At 43.2% G+C, this 19,339-nt stretch overlaps 1 protein-coding gene across 1 annotated transcript in view; it reads left to right on the forward strand.

Annotated features, from left to right (window-relative positions):
- The window catches only part of Tnrc6a (trinucleotide repeat containing 6A), a 67,887-nt gene that overhangs the window by 14,421 nt on the left and 34,127 nt on the right, over positions 1 to 19,339 (forward strand). The window contains exon 3 of the mRNA XM_023715220.1: positions 12,602 to 13,024. The gene's annotated coding sequence lies outside the window, so the exon portion shown is untranslated. The remainder of the gene's footprint in view (positions 1 to 12,601; positions 13,025 to 19,339) is intronic.

A 19,339-nucleotide genomic window follows, 5' to 3' on the forward strand; every position in this document is an offset into this window, starting at 1 on the left:
TTATCCTGAGATCCTGTACCTCAGATTGTAGAACCTTTGTCAGTGCAGCCATGTGGATGAGTCACGGCCATTGCTTGGCCTATGTGCTCTCTGTGAAAGCCTGAGAGAGCGTCTTCTCCCCATGTGACTCTCCTTAGGCACATTCTACGTCATCGATCACTTTCCTCTTTGGCCCCATAATCATCTTGATCAGAAAATTTTGGGACACTACCGAGGTACATGACGTTACAGTACAAGTTCTCATATGTCCTGAGTCTTAATTGTTGACTCATTTTAATGCTAAGAAAACCCTACCATTTATCCAAATTTAGAGAAAAATTTTCCAATTTTTAAATTTGTTTATTTTAGGGAAGGGTCTACAGGGTGTTCAGGGTCTCACTACTAGATGGCACTCGTAGTGATCCACCAGTTTACAGCCTCCCAAGAGCTGGGGTTCCAGGCGGCACCACCACACCCAGTCTCAGTGCGCCCAGGGGCAGGGCCCGCAAGGCAGGCCCGGCACTTTAATCCAGAGCTATTTGGCTGCCCTCTCTAATTTTTTTAAATGTTGTAATTTCATAATCTTTGCTATTCAGCTGTACTTTTTCTTAAATATATCTAGGACTTTTTCTTCAGCTAAGCACCCTGTATTTCTGTCTTTGGTGACTTAATGACAGTCCGTTTATTGTGCCACTTCCGGAACTTGGTTCCACATCAGCATTTCTCAGTGAGCCTCATTACGGGTGGAACCAAGCGCCCTGCACATCCGCCGCAGCCGCCAGTGTGCTTTAGACTTCTGTGTTACTCTGCTGCCAACTTGCACCTCAGCTTTTAGGTACTTTTTTTCTTAATTTATATTTGAGACACGCGTGAAAGCCAGGGAGCTCCAGGCATTGCTATATATCATCTAAACACTTTCTCAGTGTTACTCAGATGCGAGCACCTTTGTGACAATTAGTTATTTTTTTTAAAAAAGAGTCTGGTCTGGGCTTTGTAGCTCAGAGGTAGAGCACTTGCCTAGCGTGTGGGAGTCCCTGGGTTCGACGTCCAGCATCGTTCCCAAACCCAAAACGAACAAAAGCAAACACGATTCTGATGAGTAAGTCATAAAGGTAAATCTGTCATTCCTAACAGTTGTCACTAACCAAATTTGTGGATCCCCGATACAGAATTACGTATTATGGGAGAGACATTAATGAGCAGCGCGCTCTACAGAGTGTTCCTGTGCCCGAAAAATAGATCTTTGTACCACTTTCTGAATCTCCTGTGTTTGCACTGAGGTGCAGCAGATACATTAAAGGTTTGGAAGTGTCTCCTGTGTGTGTTGTAGAAGACCCTGTGCTTTAGAAGAGATAGATTATACAAGGAAGTGTATTATAAGCGCTGCAGTGTGCTTATCAGTGAGACGGGACATGATGTCCACAGTGGCATAGGGTTTGGCCCTGATTTAAATTATATTGGTTTGCAAATTATTGTATATGAATAAAGCTGCTCTTGTTCAACTAGCTGAATTGTTCTTCTAACTCCCCTTTACATATAAGGAGGTGGGATTGTAAGTTCCTGGGCCCAGATACAGGGGCGGGTGACAAATGGTGCACCTTTAGCAGGAAAATAGCACTGTGCTTTTCCTCCAGTTTCTGCCACCAGCTGCAGAGTGCGAAAGCTGCAGTTGGAAGCACCTCTCTGGCATTTCTTGGTATTGGTAATTTCCTCATCTACTTTGAATCTGTATCTCAGTTGATACTGCTGCAGCTGTTCATCAGGAAAGCTGGAAGAACTGATTTCGCCCAAACTTGTTCCTTCTGATTGGTACATTTTTAAGTGTGACTATATTTAGCAAGCAGCATAACTGATTTGAGAGTTTAGATTATGAATACAATTACGTATTAGAAACATTAACAACAGAGAAAAAAATGAGCTGCCTGATAAAGTAAAAATTTAAATATGCTCATTTGTTACACTTGAACTTCTCTCCACAGGATTTTATTTTGTGGCCTTAAAAATGTAAAACAATACGCAATAAAAATTTTAAAGAATGTTTTGTATGTGAATGATGCTCAGAGTTTAGTTTGTTTGCATGTTCGTGGCTGTTTGCGACCAGGGCTTGCTCCGTAGTTGAGGCTGTCTTTGATCTCAGTGACCCTCCTGTCTCAGCCTCCAGAGTGCTGGGATTGCAGGAATGTACCGTCATGGCCAGCAGAATGTGACCTGGTTATTTCCTGGCTAGAAAATTCTGTCTTGTGCCGGGGAGATGGCTCAGTGGAAGCTTCCCTGGCAAGCGCCAGGGCCTGAGCTCAAGCCCCGGTTCCCCACCTGTCTTGTAATTTTTGAAGACCTGAATTACTGTTGTTCATGAATAGTTTTAATATACTTTTTACTTTATTAGTAATGATTAATTTTGTTTAAAAAAGTAGTATTGGTCCGGGGAGATGGCTCAGTAGGATAAGCGCTTGACTGGCAAACACAAGGCTCTGAGTTCAATCCCCGGTTCCACCAAAAAAAAAAGAGTATCGATCCCAGGTGAAAATGTAGTATTCTTTTTTTTTGAACATTGTTAATATAAGTAAAAGATATTTATGAAATGTTCAACTTTTGCTCTTAGTGAGACTAACATTTTCAGAGGAGTCTGTGTGCCAGCTTGTCTTTGAAGAGCTTACCATGAGCCTGTTACTTTTCTGTAGAGTGACCCAAGTTGACATTAAAAATAGAAATTCTGTTAGGGTTCGAGTTGCCAGAAGTCTAAAGATTCTTTCTATTGTTTACATGTTTACTGAGTAATATTTTTACCTGCTAGCTTTTTTCCCTGTTCTTCTAATAATTGAAATGCTAATCTGTGAGTGGGTTTTATTCTCTGGAGGTCAACTTAATGCTTTATTCTATTAAAATGTTAAAATGACGTTTTGTGGATTATGACTGCATTTCTTTCTTTTTTTTTTTGGTGGAACTGGGGATTGAACTCAGGCCCTTGTGCTGGCCAGGCAAGTGCTTATTCTACCGAGCCATCCCGCCAGCCCTATGACAGCGTTTCTACCAGTATTGTTGAAGACTGGAATGTTGACCAATATGAAGGTGAATACAGGGGCCGGGGAGACGGCTCAGCAGAACAGTCGCTTCCCTGGTAAGCGCAAGGGCCTGAGCTCAATCCCCGGTTCTGCAAAAAAAGAAAAGAAAGAAAATGAATACAGATCTAAATTACCAGTGGGTAGATAAAGTGTAAGGACTTGAGGTATCCAGGATGGAAACTGATGTTTTGGGGGTGGTAGTAGGGATAATTGATGATTAAAGTGTACTGCACTTGTGTGTGTTAGATATACAGATCGTCAAAGTGGAAGTCATTTATGATTTTCTGAAATAAGTTGATTAAAATTACTTTTATTAAAAAAATGTATTTGGTACATGGTACAAGGTCTCCATGCAGCTTGGACTTGCAGCGGTCCTCCTGTTTTCAACTGCCCCAGCCCTGGGATTACAGGCGTGCACCCCCACACATGGTCTCTGGCCCACACAGTACAGCTGGGGGCGGGGCCGGCCTGGCCGGACGGACGTGTGCTGAGTATCGAACCCTGGTCCCTATGCTTGCCTAGTAAGCAGGCACTCAGACCGCTGAGCTATCTCACCAGCCCTAAAATTACATTTTAGAATGGTGTTTTTACAGATTTAAAAAAGATATATTTAGAAATGAATATTGCCTATTTTTCATTTGAATATAAGACTATGTATTTTTTAATTAATAAACTTTGTAGAACAGTTTCAGGTTTAAATAATGTGCTTCTATATAAGCAATAAGGTGGCTGTGCGTGGTGGTGCCGAGACAGGAGGATCACTGTGTGTTTGAGGCCAGCCTGGGCTATGTAAGTGAGCTCAAGGCCAGGATGCACGAAGAAGAAAGAAAAAGCCTAAATAGGTAAATTTATGTCTTTTATTTGGAGGAGTAGTATACTTGTTAATTTCTAGTCATTTAGACTTTACCCATTTCCTTTACGTTGTGAAATAGCTTCATTGAATTACAGCATCACAAAAATATAAAAACATAACTTTCTGTGTATATTTTTGCAACCTGAATGAAATTTCTTTAAAGTGGTTTTTCTGGTACCATCAGCAGTCTAATGTTAAGAGCTGATTAAAGCACTGTTGACTGAGCTCTTGTTCCCTACATGTTCATTAGTTTTTAGCACAGAGATTTAGTTAAAACTGACTTCTTAATATGCAGTGTATTAGTTATTGTAACCATCCTGCTAACCTGTTTTGAAGCTGTTTCATTGCTATTTTATCTTTTTTCTCATTAAAAAAGTATAAAAAAAGAAAAGAAAACCCGATTTCTTCAGCAGTGTATTTGTTAACACCATGCTCCGTGCATCATTCCCCCCTCCTTCGCCCAACGGCTTGTTCCAGGGGTCCGACCCAGGGCCTTCGCGCCAAGCAGGGCACTCTCGGCAGCCCAGTGGGACCAGACTGGGGCTTCCCCTGCTCTGCCTCCTTCAGTGAGCAGCCGCCAATGTGCGGCGCTGTTCTCCCTCGCACTCTTTCTCCTCTTTCTTGGTGCTCAGTTCTTAACACCTCTGTGAAGTTGGATGTCACACATGTGGCATCCTCAGAATGCTATACTGTGCTGGGAATTAAGTTGCCTCTTGTCTACTGACCATTGTATCCTGAGCGAGTGGTAAGGTAAAAGATGGAGACCGGCACTTTCAGAGCACAGCCACTGTGTTGTGAGACTTTTCTGAATGGAGGAGGCAGGTTGTGTGTCATAAAATGCTTTTACGGTGAACTGAATGTAGAGGGATTTGTTTAGAAATCTCCCAAGCGAGATGACCAGGGAAATGTGAGGAAAGGTGTCAAGGCAGGTGGGGCAAAAGAGCTAGAATGAATCATTGTGTTCTGGGGTAACTATTTGGTGTATTGGAAGAGAAGGAAGTGCATGTGGTTTGTAGGAAGATCAGCGTCTGGACAACTGGTACAAAGGGATCTTGGCAGATGAATTCAGGTTAATTCTGAGAAGGGTTTCATGACCCTTGGGCCTGGGAGCTGAACAAATTTAGAAAGTAGTAGGTAGTTGGATTAAGAGACCTAGATAGATTTCTGCAGGGTAAATGCTGGGGTTCCGAGCTGTGGCAACACTGTTGAGGGGTCAGGGTGTGTCTGCGCTCTACCAAGCAGGAAATCTGTTGGGGCTGGTGCAGGTGGGACTGGGGGCGAACAGAGGAGGGCACTTCTTCTTGACTAGCTGAATAGGTAGCCCGCTCATGGTCATCTTGGCTCTCTGCCTAGGAGTGTCCTACTGTTACTTTTTACTTTGTTTCTGCCTGCTGCTTAAACCTATTCTTTGGGTTTGTACCATATCTTCTCAGTCTACAATTGGGGACTGTTTTCAACCTCTATATCAAATCCTGAATTCAAGTTTTCAATCCAGATTTTTTTTTGAAATTCCAGAACCTTTCATTCACTTGTATTCATTCCATGAATAGTTAATAATAGTGGTTCTTACAACTGATTTGAGGGCAGGACCCTGGGAGGCTTCTCAGAATTTTGAGATTCTTGTAGTTAGAAAAACTATTTTCCTGAAACAGGAAAACTCTGTTGCCCTTTTTAGCCTTCTCTGGTCATCAGGAGGCTACGTGTGCAGTGGACCATCACAACATAATCATGTAAGAATCTTCCAGCCACCGCTGTGCGTAGTGGCGCAGACCTGTGATCCCAGCACTCGGAAAGGCTGTTGCCACAAGTTCGAGGCCAGCCTAGGCTACACAGTGAGTTCAAGGCCAACCTGAATTAAATATTAGCAAGACTCTGTCTCAAAACACCAAAACAAAACAAAAAATCTGCATTCCTTCTGTTAAGCCAGATACTAAAAGAAATTGCAGAGGTGTAGAAAGCCATACTTTAGGGACTGAGGAGATGGCTCAGTGGAATAAGCGTGCAGGGGCCTGAGTTCAATCCCGGGTTCCACAGAAAAGGAAAAATAAAGTCATACTTTGTTTGTAAAGGTTATTTTAAAAAAATGTATAGATATAATGTGTATTTTTTTTGTGTGTGGTACTAGGGATCAAACTTAAGACCTTGCAGTTGCCAGGCAGGTGCTTAAGCCACTGAACTATCTCCTGCCCACAAAAAGAAAAAAAAAAAAGGAGAAAAAGAAAAAAACTGTATTAATATGTTAATGGGCTTATTTTATTCATTTTAAATAAATGGATAAATGAATATTTATATTGATTTAGGTTTAAATGAATAATATGGTAAACATACCTGTAACTCACATAAACACAGCATTTAGAGTTCTCATTTCTGAGTAAAAAGGATTCTCAAGACCATAGTATTTGAAAAGAGCTATTCACTAACCATATCCAAAACTATAAACTCATTCTGTCACATTATTTGCCAGACTTGATTTTTGTTTTCTATTTGGTAATTTGGTGAGTGGTACCACTCTCTACACACATTATAAGCCAGAAACCTGCAGCTTTATCCAGGTCCGTCTGTCCTTCCTTCCTTCCTTCCTTCCTTCCTTCCTTCCTTCCTTCCTTCCTTCGCTTCCTGTATTTACTTTTTTAAAAAATTTTTATTTATTTATTTATTTGTGTGTATGTGTGTGTGTGGCCAGCTAAGCCCACCAGGGGGCGGGGCTGGCTGGCATGTGGTGCTGGGGGATTGAACCGTGGTCCCTGTGCTTTGCTAAGCTTGTTCTAAGTAGGTGCTTCAGACCACTGAACCATCTCTCCAGCCCTCCCTGTATTTACTATAGGGTCTCACTACATAGATTGGACTCAGTGATCCTCCTTTTTTCAGCCTCCCAAATGCTGGGATTATAGGTACAATTCACAAAGCTGCACTGTGCCAAGAGTTGCAACTCATTCAGTCTCCTAAGAAAAAGCATCCGTGAAGTTTGTGACTTTCCAGCTTGTTGTGCAGAGAAACTGGAGAAGGTTGCACCACCACGCCCAGTCTCAGTGGCCCTCTCAGCAGACCCGGGGGCGGGGCCAGGGCCATCACGTCACACCAGGGATCACATCTGGTCTCTGTCTACCTAAGCAGATACTTTAGTCTGCTGAGCTGTCTGGCCGGCCCTAGCCCTTCTTTCTTAAGAGTAACCCGTGACATTTGCTGGGTACTCACCATATGCTAGGTAAAAGTTTTATAGTTCTTTACATCTATTACCATGTTAAGCCCTCAGATCAACGTGGATGTAACTCAGAACTGAGATTCGAATCCAGCCAGTCTCTTGAACTTGGACTTCTTTGTTCTAAGATAGTTTATGTACTTTTATACAGTAGTACTGTTGATCAGTGAGTATTTGGTCCTGAGAGGTATGTTCCTAAATTTCTTCTATGCTTAGATTTCCTGCCTCTTTGGTAGTCAGTATTAATTACTTACCCCAATAACTTTCCAAACTAGTTACAGAATTGAGTGTAAATAATTTTTTGTTTTTGGGTTTTGGGTTTTTTGTTTTTGTGAGAAGAGTCTCACTGTGCCTTGACTTCCCTTATGTACCAAAGCTGGCATTAAACTCACAGTGATCCTCCTGTCTCCGCCTCTCAAGGATCAAAGGCATTGTACCACCATGCCTGGCAGAAATATTTTTTTAATTTTCATTTTATTTATTTATTTATTTATTATTTTCATTTTAAAAAAAGTGTTGACTAGGGAAATGGGTGAGATAGCTCAGCAGACTAATGCGCCTGCTTAGACCAGCTCAGGAAAATGCAGGTACCTGGTACCACACACACACACACACACACACACACACACACAGTGTTCACTGGGATTTTTCCCTCCACATACTCCTTCCTTGGATTTTATGGGTTTACTTTTATTTGTTTGTTTTTTTGGCCGACCTGGGGATTGAACTCAGGTCCTTGCACTTGCCAGGGAAGCGCTTATTCCACTGAGCCATCTCCCCAGCCTGGGTTTACTTTTAAAGTCATTGATTTTTTTTTTTTTTTTTTTTTTTTTTTTTGTTAATTTCAGCTGCTTTGTTTTTCCTGCTTTCTTTAATTTTTTTACCTTCTTGAGTTGGATGCTTTATATCTTTGCTTGTTATAAACAAGGCTATGAATTGTTCTTTAAGCACTGAGTTAATTGTATCTTAAAATGTATTACATGGGGGCTGGTGAGATGGCTCAGTGGTCTAAAGCACCTACTTAGAACAAGCTTAGCAAAGCACAGGGACCGCGGTTCAATCCCCCAGCACCACATGCCAGCCAGCCCCGCCCCCTGGTGGGCTGAGCTGGCCACACACACACACACACACACACACACATAAAAATAAAAAAATTTAAAAAAATGTATTACATGTAGTGTTTTACTATTTTCTTAATTACCCTGCAGTTTGGTATTTTATTACCTTTTCTTTTTTTCCATAATTTTATTGAGAAACAAATAGCAATGAGACAGGTTCAAACCAAATTGGTAGGACAGTTTCATGATTACCTTTTCAACTCAGTAATTTTAAGGTAGTTTTATTGTGCTACTTGTCATTTCTAGTGACATTGTATTGCAGTCCAGAAATTTGCTCTATGTATTTATTTTACTTTATTTTAAGTAATAAAACCATATTTACTTACAGGATCACTGTATTTTTATAATCTTTGTAGTTTATTGTTCTTCATGGGGTTGTGTACGTGTTAACTTTTTATGACTGTCATAGGATTTGTCAAAGAAGTGTTACACTATCTGCTGTGAAGGCATGATGTTTTGCTTTTTTGTTTTTTGTTCTTTTTCTGTTCAGTTGGTATACATGTTTTGGTACAATATGGATTGGTGTATAAATTTTCGTATTATATCTTTTTAATTATCTTTGTAACTGAAGTACTTATCTTCTATACTATTCATGAATTTTCTTTTGCATGACGATAATACTATTTCATTTCAATTTTCTTGGCATTTCTTGGTGACACCTTTTTTTTTTTTTTTTTTTTTGTGACACCTATTTCTATGTATGCTTTTTGTCTCCCAGCTTTCCTGCATTGTTTCAGGAGTACTTTATGCAGTCTTTTCTTTACCTAGTTAAGGAGACAAGTTATAACAAGTGAATTAACACTTTCCTGTTGTAACTAAGCTTATACTGGGGCTTATTCTTGGCTTTTTTATTTGATGCAGGATCTCTCTGCACAGTTCAGACTCATGTGGTTCTCCTGTCTTGGCCTGGCCTCCCCGCACGGACTGGGATTACAGGCACGTGTCTACCATGTCTGTTCTCGGGGTAGCACAGCGCATCTAGGGTTCTGGGGCCTAAGCAGCATGTGGTACCGGGATCAAACGTGGGTCCCTGCACTTGCCAGACAAGCGCTTAGACCACTGAGCTGTCTCCCCAGTCCCTTGGCTTCTTATTTTGTGTTAACCCACTTTTTTTTTCCTCCTTTCAGCGACTTCAGTGCTTTCAATACAGTTAACTTAAAAATTTTAAACTGCTTGTATGCAGTGATAAAAAAAAATATAGTCTTTTTGAAAAATTCATATTGCAGTAAAAGATACATTACCACTAAGTCCCCCCTCAAAACACCCTTGCTTGAGACACACTTTTCTCTTTATTCTCATCTTTCTCTCTCTCTCTCTTGTTTTCTTTCAGACAGGGTCTCCCTGTGTAGTCCAAGGCGGCCTCGAATTTGATGTGTACCCCAGGCTGGCCTTGAACTCCAGATCTTCCTTGCTCAGCCTCCAAGTGCTGGTGTGACAGGCATGTGCCACCATGTCCGCACTGTTTCTGAAGCAGTTGTGGAAGTCCTCTATCTCTTATTGGCTGTCTTATGTTGATTGAAAAAACTTACTTTTCATGGCTATTTTGACTTTGGAGGAGAGCCAGAAGGTACACCTCGCCAGGCCCAGCGAGTGAGGTGGCCAGATACACGCTGGCTGTCCGCAGACTCCAGCCCGGCCGCCGCATTGCCCTGTGGCTGCGCTCCTGAATTGTGAGAGAGCGCACTGAGCACCACTTCTGGACTGCAGAGTGGCGTGTGCAGGAGCCAGGGGCTATTTCAGAGGGGATTGAGGGCAGTATGTCTCTTACAGTAATAAGTTGTCAACAGTGTGAACACCACACTTTTTGGTCAGCCTTTGTAGAATGGGCAGAACTATTCAATATTTAATGTTTTCTAGAAACCCTTTACTTCCTACACATAATACAACTTATCCTTCAGTCATTACTATCCCCCCTTTATAATGTTTGAAATTCAACTCAAGGTTAATTTTATAATTGGTTACATTGTGTCAAATTTCTTTCCTTGATTTAGTGAATTTTTCTGGCTTCAGAAGAGAGTACCTTTCTCAGCCTTGTTTTTTGTGTGGTATTTTAATTTGTGGTAGGTGTGGGTTTGCTAGGTGACAGATTAGTTCTGAACTCCTAGTCTCTTACATTTAGTATTCCGTTCATAAAATGTCTTTATTTGTGTATAGGTTGTCTTCTATTTTTTGAATATACCAAAAGCATTTTCTTGTTGCTTTCTTCCATAGTTCGCGCCCTATTTGGGTATACAGTTATTAACACACTTTTTAAAAACAATGTTTAGTTTTCTGGTATAAAAGTCCAAGTGGCCAGGGCTGCAGGAGCGGCCAGGGCTGCTGCGCACACCCGTCCAGTCGCTGAGTCTGTGCTCAGGCTGGCGGCAGGCGCCTGAAGGCAGCTCCGGTGTCCCTGGCCCCTGCAGTTTCAGTGCTGCATACCGTGTCTTCCTTTCATTTGCAAGGCACTTTAGAATACTCTCATGCCTTATTGTTCTCCTTCAGTGGGGTTTTAATAGCATTTATATTTACTTACTATCCTGTCAGACACACAAAGGATGTGTGTCGTTGTTACGTGCCAGGAGCTTTCAGTCGTCTGGAGACAGTTTCGTAGGTGCAGTAGCGAGGCCTAAAAAGCAGCAGGTGCACATTATTCATAAGAAGCTTCTCAGTGAGCATCAGGAAGAAGGAAAAGGGTCCTGGTCGTGGATGACTGCGATTCCGCACCGCGGCCCCCGGATGCCAGCGGGTCTGAATTTCTGTAGGCATCGAAGCCACGCTGGAAGCAGTAAGAGGCCAAGTAAGAGCTTATGTTAAAAAGTTGTGTGAGTTGTATGAACTCCATCACCAGATGCTCGGAAGGAAGGCAGGTGGTGAGTTCAGATTGTTCCACGGAGGGGACCGCCGAGCTGAGGTGAGGTAATAGAAGGCTAGGTGATTATTGTGATGGACACGCGTGAGCGGGGTGTCACAGCACCAGGCGTGTTGCAGACATTTGATCGTATCTGTTTTATTTAAGCCACAACAACAGCTTGTGTCTATTAAGCGGTTCACTGTCCCAGACGGCGGACCAGGCCCACGCTTCAGGAGAGACAGCAGGGACCCAGTCGTGAGCACAGGACTGGCTTGTTTCAAGAACTAGGACTCAATCCCAGACGGAGTTTTCTGTGCATTTACTCACCACCGGCATGGTGGTTGTGTGTCACTTTGCTTATCGCACTGCAAAGCGGTGTCCGTCTGTGACAGTGTGTTTGGCGGAATATTAAAAGTGCTGCACATGTAGGAGGTGGGCAGCCATTAAAGAGTAGCCATGCTTAATGTAGCTTCGTGTTTGTGCTTTACAGTCATTGAAACCTTCAGCCGCACTTTATCTCTTCGGAGTAGAGGCCTCATCTGTCCCAGCAGGAAGTCAGGTGCAGCCGGGTACGCAGCTCGTGCAGAGCTCCGATTGAACGCCAGGCCATGTACCATGTCATCCGTAGTATAGGAGACGGAGTGTGTTTTTGCTGATTTAAAGGCCTTTCCATCAGTTTATTATTTTTCTCTTACAGGAGTCCAAAAATAAAGTTAAAAGTTTATGATTATTTCTACTGAAGACAATAGTTTTTATCAGATTTGCTTAAAATAGCATCTAAATTATTTCTCCAATTTTGATTAGTCTCATGATTTCATTCTGTTGTCTTTGTATTTACTTCCATATTCTTAGTGTCTTATTTAGGTTAGACTATATTTTATCACTGAAAAATTTGTTAACTTTGCTGTTTTGTAAGGAAACCTTAAAATTATCTTCTACTTTTAATTTTGTCTTACAGAGATTTAAAGTAGGGACCAAATATAATTTAAGATGCAGGAGAATAAGAGTATTTACCTGAGAATTGAGCATTCCTTTGGGACACAAAATCAGTTTGGCACAAGTTGGGCACGGTGCATGCCTGTCTTCCGAGCACTCAGGGAAGCTGAGGCAGACTGCAAAAGCAGACTGCAAGTTCGAGCCCAGCCTAGGCAGTTTAACAAGACTAGCCTCAGAAACTTGAATCTCTGGGCTTGATCACCAGTACCAAAATAAAACAAGATTTGACACATTTCCTCATTGGTGAGTCCCATGGCTTTGAAATAGGTGCTTCCCATCTGACGGGAGTCTGCTATGGGGAGGACCTGGTGGCCAGAGATGCATCCTGGCCAGTGGAGACCGAGGGCCCTGCCCCTCCAGGGACGGTAGTGAGTCGGAAGAGATGTGTGCTGGCAGGGCCATCTGCTGGGGGGCCGAACTCGTGAATGGGCTATCACAGCACACGTGAAGCTTTTGTTCCATTAGGGTTGTTTGCATAGTGCTTTTGAATTTAGATGGCTTTCTGTGGAGGTACACTTTACTGGCTAATCTTTTCCACCCCTTTTCTTTTGTTGGGATTAGTGCCAGAACAGATAAAGCCCAGTGTAAGCCAGCCTCAGCCTGCCAACTCTAATAACGGCACTTCCACAGCAACCAGCACTAATAATAATGCCAAGCGAGCTACAGCCAACATTCAGCAGCAGCAGCCGCCGCAGCAGCAGCCGCCGCCACAGCAGCAGCCACCGCCGTCACCGCAGCCGCCACAGCCGCAGCAGCAGCAGCAGCCGCCGCCGCAGGCTTTGCCTCGGTACCCTCGCGAAGTACCTCCACGATTTCGCCACCAGGAACATAAACAGCTCCTAAAGAGGGGTCAGCATTTTCCCGTCATAGCAGCAAAGCTGGGATCTGCTGCTAAGGTGTTAAGCAGCCAGTCAGAAAGCAGTGCTGCAGCAGTCCAGCAGCCACAAAATAACGGAGAGGTGCAGAGCAGCCCAGCCCAGTCAGGTGAGAGAAGGCTTCTACAAGACCCGGCTCGGCGCCTTGAGCAGCGCAGCACGGGTACAAACCCACAGCTTTTGGGTGATGTATTTGTACTGTCAGGTCTGAGTTTGAACGTCTTGGAGTCCTGTTTAGGTGTTACAAACGGAGTCTTGCCGCTTCCTGTGTGTACCTGCCCGCCGTATCTTAAAAATGAAGTTTCTGTGCATTCCCCGTTCAGGCCGTCCTACTTGGTAAATTACTCATACCTCCCATGGGCAGGAGCTGGCGGCTGAACCTGTGCTGCGCATGCCCGCGTAGCCCGCGGCGGCCCTGACGCGCAGTGGTTTGTGCTCTCCTGTGCCGGAGACTGCTCTGTGTGCTTGCACTGTGGTGTCCGGAGCCAGTCCGCAGCAGAGTCCGGATCTACGTCGAGATCCGACTCCAGAGCCGGGCTTCTGGCCACTGTGCTGTGCTTCGGCAGCGCGCTGGCCGTGATAGGTAGAGGAAGGTGATACAAGTGTGAGTTTTTAGGGTAGTTACTTAGAAGAGCACCTCATTATTGGAAAGAGTACAAGTTCATCTTATCCTGAGTTCATACTTCTCTCTGCTGCCCTATTTGCTTAATATAGGTGTGAAACTGGCCAAATTCCTTGATTCTTCTTACTTTTAAAAAGTCTATAGTGGTGAAAAGTAGCATCCAACCTCATAAGGTTGCTTGGGGATTAAATTATATGACATTAAAGCAACTAGCTTACTTCCTAGTATTAGGTGCTTAGTATACAGCAGATGTTTGGTTTACACATTACAGCTAAGGCCACATGGTAGGCAGCTAGTAGTTTGAACTTAGTTTGTGAAATCAGGTTAGAAACAAATGCGCCAGTCATTAGCATAAGAAAAACTAGTTTGTCTACAGCCATACCATGCTAGATGCACCAGTCGCAGCAGCCATTTAGGAGGGCTGGCTTAGAACCTGGGTGGGAGAACAGCACGGCCGCAGCTTTGGGCGAGATTATTTCCACAACACGTGCTTGAGCGGGCAAGATGGTGTAGTAAGTAAGAAAACAACAGCGAGGCAGGGTGCTCTGCTCCGGACATTGTTCAGTATGTTTTTCAGTTTTGGAAGTAAAGGAATTAAACATTTTGAAATAGAAACAGGGTATTGGAAACTTGTTTATCAAGATTTGGCTCAGAAGAGGCCAAAGCATTGTAAGGTGGACATTCAGAAGAGACAAGGCTTCAGGTGTGGGCACAGGAGGAAGTCTCCAAGGAAGCCTGAGAAAGACGTTTCCTGCCTGATTCTAAAGGGATGTTGAAGGGTGGACCGTGGTAATGTGGAGGCCCAGGTGGAAGTCAGGGTGGTGCAGCATGCTGTCTGGAGCTCAGTCCCAGAGCAGCGTGAGAGTGCGGACACGAAGCCAAAGCATTCCCAAAGAGAGCCGACTTCTACTTCTCTCGTTTAAGAAGTCAGTGGAGGGGCCAGGGAGGTGGCTCAGTGGAATAAGCGCTTCCCTGGCAAGTGCAAGGGCCTGAGTTCAATGCCTGGTTCCAAAAAAAAAAAAAAAAAAAAAAAGTCAATGGAGACTATCTTCTTATTTTGCATTTTTATACTAAAACATTTTTGGTGTATTGTACTAGCACTGGTAATAGAAATTTTGGCTATAAAATAGTTCATCAGGAGTCATTGAATCAGAAAGAGTTCTCAGGGGAGCCAGGTCTGTCCTGGTTTCCAAGACGTACAATAACAACAATGACGTGACCTTCGTGGAGAGATCGCTGTGAGCCACACATTGTATTAGCCCCTGTAATTCTCGTGTTACACGCTGGGTGGTATCATCTTTGTTTCACAGATTGGAAAGTGGCTTAGCGGCTAACATTGTACTGGACGGTGTAAACATGAGCGATAGCTCAGAAGCATGAAGAGTGTATTTTGACAACTCCAGGTAGTCTCTACAACTACAGGAAGTGTGGGAACACATTGTTCTTATTTGTGTATATTTGTATTTAGCTTCTTTGGGCAGAGACTCTTGATGGATTGGGCATTTAAAGAATTGAAGGTGATGCAAAGAAATTCACTTGCAGTTTCCATGCTAGAAGCGTTGGCTATGTCTCCCTGGTCCTCTTCAATGCATTCTCACTTACTCGGTGCATTTAGGGGTTAAGGGTGGTGCTGAGTTGAGATTAGATTGCTGTAAGTTAGAAAACAAGCTAAGCTAAGTGCCTGTGGGGCTAGCAGGTAAGTAAAGTATGTGATCAGAGGGTGGGAATTGTGGTTAAAACATTTATTTTTACACCCCCTAAATGCCTTTATGGCTTCATTTTAATTTTCTTTGGGAACCCACCACCCTCCCAGTCACATCAGACAGTTCTCAGGCTGTTCCTTGCCCTGCCGTTTTGTGACTGTGCCTCAAACATTAATCATTGATCGATTATTTTGATCTTTTTTTTATGAGCAGAATATATTTATTGAGGGAAAGAAAGCTCCTGTCTGAGAGAGGGACAGGAGGGGGGCCCGAACCAGTAGTCCCCCTTATTTTGATATTTTTATTTTATTTATTTATTTATTTATTTATTTATTTATTTATAACAGGGTCTCACTATGCAGCTCAGACTCGGTACTGGGGATTAAGCTTGGGCCCTTGCACTTGCCAGCCAGGCACTTATACCACCGAGCTATCTCCCCAGCCCCTCCATGGTTGATGATTTTGAGATGTAAAGCTTTTTTTCCCCCAAAGTTGAACTCTCGGCCCGAGCAGGCCGCCCTGCTGCATAGGTATCCCTGAGTTGGAGTGCATAGGCCATATCATGAAGGGTTTCAAGAGAACTAATTCACTCCACAAAGTTTGGCAACAACGTTATTTATTTATTTATTTATTTATTTATTTGGCAGAACCAGGGATTGAACTCAGACCCTTGCACTTGCCAGGGAAGCACTTAGTCTACTGAGCCATCTCCCTGGCCCCCAACAACGTTATTCTTAAGATGTTTTATCTCGCTGCACAGCTCAGACTTGTACCAACCTCCTATTTCAGCTTCCCCAGGGCTGGGATTGCAGGTGTGCGCCACCACGCCCAGGGTGAGGGCTGGCACAGCATGCAGTACTGGGGGTCAAACCTGGGTCCTTAGACTGCTGAGCTATCTCTGTGGTCCTTATTTTGCTTTTTATTACCCGACTTGATACTTACAGAAAAGATTAAAAGAATTCAGTGAATATTTGTATTATGCCTTCCCTCTAGATCCAGTGGTTGTAATACAGTCCCATCTAGCTGGGAGTGCTGGTGCATACCTGTAATCCCAGCACTCAGAGGCTGAGGCAGGAGGATCACCCTGAGTTTGAGGCCAACCTAAGCCACATAGCAAGTTCAGGGACAGCCTGAACTACCTAGCAAGACCCTGTCCCTAATAAATAAATAAATGAACAAATAAATTTACATATTCTCTCATATGCATGCACGCACACACACACACATTTAATTTGCAAGAAAGTTGTGAACATCACAATAAATTTACCTTTACTGCTTTCCTTGGTATTTTCCTAAGTAGCGTTTCCTATATAGCCATTATATTGTTGTCAAAAGAATGGCTCATTTCTGATAGTCATCCCAGTAATAGTTTTTGTTTGTTCACAGTATGATTCATTTATGTAAAAGATACATAAATGCATGCAAACCAACATTTTATATTATATTTAGGGATGCATTCAAATGCATTAAAGTGTAAAATTTTACATGAGTGAGTACCACTGGCTAACCCTCTGGGGAAAGCAGAGATGTGAATCACAGGGTGCAAGAACTTTTATCCTGCTGCTCTAGTAGTTTTGGGTAGTTGAGCGTTGTTTGTGTTACTCTCTATAGCCTTTCTGTGTTTGGAATGTTCTTTGAAAAACCTGATGGCTATTTTAGGAATAATATTGAATAATCACTAGGAAATGTCCTAGCCAAAAACGCTAGCATTAAACTTTCTGGAGATGTGTGAAGACTTGAACCAGGCCACCTACCTGACTCTTGCGCTGGGCTTTTCAGATTCACTGTTGTGTGCGTATTTGCTATCTTGTGACTTCGGTTGCTGGCTCTCAACTTGAACCTTTCCGGTCATCTATGAAGTACTCCCATCTACTCTCCTTGGGGGAAAAAAAAAATTCTTCGAGGCTCATGCAATTTCTTTCCTGCCCTTCTTTTGGAGTATTTGAAAGAACCTCTGCATTTGCAGTCTTGAACCTTTGTCCGCTCTAATGTAACACCTATTCACACTGATCTTCTGAATGCCAGATGTAGACTTTCTAAAAACAAATTTTAATTGCGTTAAAAATCAGCCTTTTCTGTGTGTGTGTGTGTGTGTGTGTGTGTGTGTGTGTGTTTAGCCTTTTCTCTCTTAGTAGATCTTTTTTTCCCCTCCCTGTCAACTGCTTCCTCCTCCTTTTTAAAACTTTGTTTCTTGCCGCTGTGTACCATATGCAGGTATCTGCTATTTTTCTCTCATGCCCCTCTTCTCCCCTGTATTTGTATTTCTTTGACCAGCTCTCAAACATTATTACTTCTCTTGACAGTGTTTCCTTGTCTTCCCCCACCTCAGTTGTGGACTGCTGTCTTCTGGATGTCCCCTGTGATACAGGGCTTTCAAGATTAGCCGCATCCATGCTTCCTGTCTTATCTCTGTACCACTGTCTCCTTTGGGATTCCCTTGCCTGAGCTGTAACCAGTCTAGAATCCTCACTGGTTTACCATGCTGTGCTGATTTTTAAAGCTATTTTTCTCTTTCTCCCCTTGGTGCTGTCAGTGGCCATAGTTGAGGTGCACACTGACTGGTCTGGACAGTGCCCCAAAGGATGTCTTTTGAAGCTTTTTTTCTACTGCCCTCACCCATCTCTTAAGTCAAAGGCCAGTCATTATCCGTGCATTGTACTGGCTTGTAAGAGGTTGACTTGTGGGGCCTGCAAGATAGCTCAGCAGACTAAGGTACCTGCTTAGGCATTTGCAGAGACCACGGTTCATCCCCAGCACCACATGCTGTGCCAGCCCCACCCCTAAGGCATTCTGAGCCAGTCCCCCACCACCACCACCAAAAAAAAAAAGAGGTTGACTTGTGGCCTATCGGCCTCGTAGCAGTGAAAGACTTCCAAACCCATGGACTTACATATGTCTGTGGCTGCTTCCAGGCTGCCCTAACAGTTGAGTAGTTGCCACAGGCCATCTGATCCATAAAAATACTGATTATCTGGACCATTACAGAGAAGGCTTGCTAACACTGAACCAAAACCTGGAATAATTTAAAAAGATATCTTGAACTATCTTGAGAATCTGAGGTTCTCTCACATTCCCTGCGGGGTATGTCTTACATTTCTTAGAAACACTGAAAATCTAAATAGCACTTACTTTTGAAGCCCTTCTCTTCGTGAGATTTCAAGTCTGTAGTCAGAAAGCAAACATTTATGTGCTTGCTACATACTGTATGTTTTGTAAGAAAAAGATAGGCTTTCCCTTCAGTCTGAGTTCTTGCTGAGTGTACTGCTGTTCTGTCAGTCTTTTGAAATATTCCCAGTCTTTGCTCTCCTACCACATAATCTTTCTGAGTAGATGTCCCATAACACAGGATTATGTTCTGGTTGAGGTGTGAGAATGGGGTGCTGGTGACACTGTGGGTTTCAGGTGTTTCTGGGTAATGGACAGCCTGCCCGGTCTGTGTTTGCCTAGAGCATTGTTGTGCTTAGATGTTCCGGTTTGGAATTACACTCAATAAGACGTAACTGTCCTCTTCCCAGCAGCACAGGGCTTTACAGTCAACTCTTTTTTGGGAAAAATTAATGCTCATCTTGTTTCTTGTGATATTCTTATATGTTTATCCTCCAGGTGATTTAGAACAATGAGTTTTGGCTTCCTTTCAGAAATGGGAAATGTCACTTGACTTCTTCCAACTCTGGATCACCTGTAACTGTGTGAAACATTTTAGTTGTGGTTCCTGAGGAATCATGTTCTTTTCCGTTTTCAGTTAATGTCTGCTTCCCCCAATAGCATTTAAGTTTTCTTCCTAAACTGTAACCTTTTCATAACCAAAAATTCCTATGGCTTATCGTTGGAAACCCAGATTTTCGTTATTTTGGGTTTTTTTTTAAATGTGTTTGGTACATGGTCCCACTACGCACCTTGGACTCTAGTGATCCTCTGGTCTCAACCTCTCCAGTGCTGGGATTGCAGGCATGCATCCCCACGCCCGGTCTCGGTGGCCGGCTCTGTATGCCCCTGGAGCTGGGTCCTGTTCCCTGCGCTTGCCTAAGCAGGCACTTAGTTTGCTGAGCTATTTTGCCAGCTCCAAACCCAGCCTTTTATTTTATTTTTTTTTTTTTTT

This window comes from Octodon degus, unplaced genomic scaffold, assembly GCF_000260255.1.
Source record: "Octodon degus isolate 3935 unplaced genomic scaffold, OctDeg1.0 scaffold00001, whole genome shotgun sequence".
NCBI classification, from domain to species: domain Eukaryota; kingdom Metazoa; phylum Chordata; class Mammalia; order Rodentia; family Octodontidae; genus Octodon; species Octodon degus.